The sequence below is a fragment of the Archocentrus centrarchus genome, chromosome 6, assembly GCF_007364275.1.
Source record: "Archocentrus centrarchus isolate MPI-CPG fArcCen1 chromosome 6, fArcCen1, whole genome shotgun sequence".
Classification (NCBI taxonomy): Eukaryota; Metazoa; Chordata; class Actinopteri; order Cichliformes; family Cichlidae; genus Archocentrus; species Archocentrus centrarchus.
Window position 1 is genome coordinate 10,655,229 of NC_044351.1, and position 4,956 is coordinate 10,660,184.

Genomic DNA, 4,956 nt, shown 5'->3' on the forward strand with positions numbered 1-4,956 from the left:
ACTTTACAGTACAGATTCCCTTAAGATGACTATTGTTGTGAACTGGTGCTTTATAGTATTTTCCAACCTTCATTGAACCAAGACATGAAACTATTGAGATTAAGAATCTCTTTTGTGAGAGTCTCCTCGGCTGACATAGGCAGCATTAACGTAACATGCTTTTCTATTGCAGGAGAAACCCCACACAAGCACAGGGAGAACATGCGAACTCCACACAGAAGGTCCCTACCCAGGATTTGAACCCAGAACCCTCTTGCTGTGAGGCGACAGTTTTAGCCACTGAGCCACCATGCTGTAAACAAAACTGATCTGAATTGTTTTGATTTATCTTTGGTAGATTCTTGGTTTGATTTACAAGTATTGGAACATGTGAGGGGGTGAATTTAAACTTGCTCTTGACCTTTGTTGCTTCTCTCATATGATAAACACATAAGAGAAAGGCCAGAAGGATAATCCCCAGAAATAAAGGGTCTTTCATCATTTTTGGTTAAAAGCAGCAAAACATTTCACATGTCAGTCCTTCATATTTTCATTTAAGTGGCTTGTTCTATATTTGGAATAATGGAAAACATGACCTCAGCTTGTCCTCATACGTCTCTCCCACTGTTCAGTATCCGCCCCCTGCCTTCTGAAGACACATCTTTCCTGTGTGAGATTTAGAAGCTGGTGCTAATGTCTCATGTTAGCAGACACATCATCAGTGGCATCTTGAGAACTGATTATAATGCATCACCAACATGCTAACAATTCACAGACTTCACAGTGATGTATATAGTCTGTGTGTTACAAGAGATAAGATCATACACATGAGTCCACTGACAGTAGCTTCTTCTCAACAGATCAGAGTACACTGGAAATAAATATAGTAGACACACCTTAACCAGGGAATCAGAGGTGTAGAAATGAGGACAGGACCTCTGAACAGCTTTAGAACAAGGAAAAGTCTTGAGAATTCCTCGAAGGTAGACGTACCAAGAATAAAGCCAGGGGTCTTTACTGGATTGAAACCTTCAGGTGTCCTTGATGAAGCTATTCAGATCATTAAAGGAAACGCCCACTTTTAAAAGAGACTCACTTTTTGGCAAAAGCTTGAAACGGGTTGAATTAAACTTTACAAATATGACCTCAGATGCATCTCTTCCTGAAATAAAACTGTAAACAAAATAATGCAAAAAAACAAAAACAAAACAAAAAACAGGCTTTTATCTGCAAGACTTAAAGACATTGTGTGTTTGTGGAAGCACGTGACTGTGTAGCATAAACAGACACAGTGTTCCTGCTTGAGAATTCTTCCCAGTCTCAAGTCTCAGTTTATAAATAACTGTGTTGTCCCTATGAAGTCTTACGGCATCAGTCTCAAGAGAGGGAGGGAAGGGGGACCAGGCCAAGTGCCAGAAAGAGAGTGGTTTGATTTTTACTAGCAATATTTCTAAACAGAACTAAAGCCACAGCTCTTTATACAACTACACCAGGGATTACAGGGGAGTTATCTATATACCACACACTGCACGTGTTTTAAATGTATAACTATCAAAGGCCAACTGTAGCTGGTATTGGGATGGGTAGCATAGCTTAACTTAAAGACTGGCAGAAGGGGGAAAGATACACTGCTCAAAATAATTAAACACTTGCATGTGTGTTACCACAATGCTGAGAAGGAAAAAAACACCAACAACCATCTTAGAGAAGCAACTGATGTCACCCTTCAATGTGGGAAAGGTTAAAAGGTCATTTCCAAACAATTTTAAGTCCATCATTCCAGAGTGAGAAAGATTATTCACTAGTGGAAAACATTTATACGACAGTTGCAGGAGTGGACATCCCAGCACATTCATCCCAGGTTCAGATCATGTGATGCTCAGAGAAACTGAATAAAAACCAAGAGCTACATCTCACACTCCGGCCTCAGTTAGCATGTTAAAGGTCATGAAAGTGCAATTAGAAAAAGACTGAACAAGTGTGGCTTGTTTGGGAGGGTTGCCAAGAGCAATTCTCAATGCATTTACTTTAAGTTTACATTAACTTTAAGTTATTCAGGTTATTCAGTAGTTCTACAAGCTACTGAATCTTGGGGTGTAGTTAGTTTTTCACAAGGCTGCATACTTCTTAAAGGAACGCTTTTTAATCAGAGTTTAGCATCAAGTCAGTTTCTTCTGGGATATTGATCTGGTCAGTTAAGTAGCAGAGGGGGTTGTTAATCAGTTTCAGCTGCTTTGGTGTTAATGAAATTAACAAGTGTACTAGAGCGGCAACAATGAGACAACCCCAAAAACAGGAATGGAGGCCACTGACATTGACTGACATTTTTCCTCTCCTTATCTTTTCTGATTGTTTTCACTAGTTTTGCATTTGGCTAGGGTCAGTATCACTACTGGAAGCATGAGGTGATACCTGGACGCTACTGAGGTTGCACAGGTAGTCCAAATCCTCCAGGATGATACATCAATCCGTGCCATTGCCAGAAGGTTTGCTGTGTCTTCTAGCACAGTCTCAAGAGCATGGAGGAGATTCCAGGAGCCAAACAGGGCTGTAGAAGGACCTTAACTCATCAGCAGGTCTGGTATCTGCTCCTTTGTGCAAGCAGGAACAGGATGAGCACTGCCAGAGCTACAAAATGACCTCCAGGTGATGTGAATGTCTCTGATCAAACAATTAGAAACAGACCTGAGGGCCCGATGTCCTCTAGTGGGCCCTGTGCTCACTGCCCGGCACCGTGGAGCTCGATTGGCATTTGCAATAGAATACCAGAATTGGCAGGTCCACCACTGGTACCCTGTGCTTTTCACAGATGAGACCAGGTTCACCCTGAGCACATGTGACAGATGTGAAAGGGTCTGGAGAAGCCGTGGAGAGCGTTATGCTGCCTGCAACACTGTTCAGCATGACCGGTTTGGTGGTGTGTCAGTGATAGTCTGGGGGACACACAGACCTCTACAGGTTAGGCAACAGAACCCTGACTGCCATTAGGTATCAGAATGAAATCCTTGGACCCATTATCAGACCCTGGGGTGTGAGGTCCTGGGTTCCTCATGGTGCACAGCAATGCCCAGCCGCATGTGACGAGCGTATGCAGGCAGTTCCTGGATGATGAAGGTATTGATGCCACTGACTGGCCCCTACACTTGCCTGACCTAAATTCAGTAGAACGCCTCTGGGACATTATGTTTCAGTCCATCTGACACCGCCAAGTTGCACCTCAGACTGTCCAGGAGCTCAGTGATGCTCTGGTCCAGATCTGGGAAGAGATCCCCCAGAACACCATTCATCATCTCATTGTTATACAAGCACGTGGCAGCCAAACAAGCTACTGAGTACCATTTAGAGTTGCTGCAATGAAATTTCAGCAAAATGAACTAGCCTGCTGCATCATTTTTTCACTTTGATTTTTGGGGTGTCTTTGAATTCAGCCCTTTGTAGGTAGATAATTTTCATTTCCATCAAACGATGTGCCATCCTTTCATTCCAAACACATTACCCAGTCTATATCAGTATAGATATCCAGCATGATTTTTTTCCCCCACTGAGATCTGATATGTAAGTGTTATTTTAATTTTTTTTAGAGCAATGCATTTACTCTTGCGCCATCCAAATGTCAACAATGTGCCTAGAAGCAACTTTAAAACTAACGTGTTTATATAATACTGTATTCATTTAGCTTACTGTCAAACAGAAATGTGAAACTTTTGTGATATTAGGAGAAGTAATATTCCAGCTTTACTGTATTTCTTGAAAAAGAGAGAGTAGATCTACAGTACATCCCTACAGAATATCCTCTTGGTTAATGACCCAATCTGCCATCTTATCATTTAGAGCTCAGGTTGGTTAATTAATACATTTGGTCAGCACAAGTTTTGTTTTCAGGCATGCAGGCACTCTGTGTTCTGTTACCTTAGCTTTTGTTTCAAGTAGTAGTTAAAGCATAGTGTCTCCTTATTAATATATTGTAAATGCACATACTTATTGTTCTATGTGAAGAACAAGAGAAGAAGTACAGTACCTGAACTGTGTTACTTTACTGTTGTTCCCCTATTTTCTGCAGCTCACTGACATTTTGTGGTGGGTACAGGAGGATTTGCATGTTCAGGAATGTGGCCTGTGGAGTGTACCTCACCTTTTGAACTTGTGGTTCTGGGTAATGGATCTCTCACACTCTATCTTTTGCTCTCTCTCTTTCGAATTTTCTCCTTCTCACTTCTTCCACATAAACTGTGAAAATACTAGTTTTGCGATGAAGTGATATTTTATGTGAGTTTACATTTGTATACATTTATTTTTTCATATTCTGTAGGCTGCAAATGCTACACTGTACTGTACTTTTTTTCTTTTTATTTCAGCAGTACCTAAAAAAAATTCAGCTTTCAAAAGTACTTCACTTACCTGTTTGTTACCATATAAGTCTTTCAGTATGTATTTTTGAAGCATTTAGGTTTTATGGGTTACACAGAATTTCTTCACAGGCCAAGGGTGACACGGTTGGTGATTGCAGTTTGTTACCACAAGGTAAAAAAAAAACTTTTTAATTATAATTATGATTCTTTTTCATTATAATGCTCTCATTTCTGTTTCCCTTGCTTTCTTCCTCTTCCAATTTCTCTCTCACTCTGAACACACACACTTAAGTGTACACATCTAAACACACCTTTTATCAGTCTGTCTCCTGTGACCTTGCAGACATAAATCATGCAAAGGGATGTAGGGCAGTGTGGGCTAAAATATCTGACAGACTATTTTGAATTGCTTATACAGAGACTGAAAGAGTACAAACTACAATGTGCTGCTTAATCAGACAAATATATTTATTGTTTGGTGCTACTTCTGTAGTTTTGTGTATCTAGTACTTATACTTTGCCATAGCACATCTCTCTACCTGTGTGCTATAAGAATCAGACTATTATTAACTAAACCCATGCCTTACATTTAACCTTGTAATTCTAACCAGCACATACTCATGACACA

General features: G+C 40.4%; 1 long non-coding RNA gene across 1 annotated transcript; it reads left to right on the forward strand.

Annotated features, from left to right (window-relative positions):
* The first annotated feature begins 239 nt into the window (after nucleotides 1-239).
* On the forward strand, nucleotides 240-4,583 carry LOC115781205 (uncharacterized). Its single transcript, XR_004020063.1, has 3 exons — nucleotides 240-258; nucleotides 4,040-4,132; nucleotides 4,458-4,583. It is a non-coding gene; the product is annotated as an uncharacterized LOC115781205 (long non-coding RNA).
* Nucleotides 4,584-4,956: the final 373 nt, after the last annotated feature.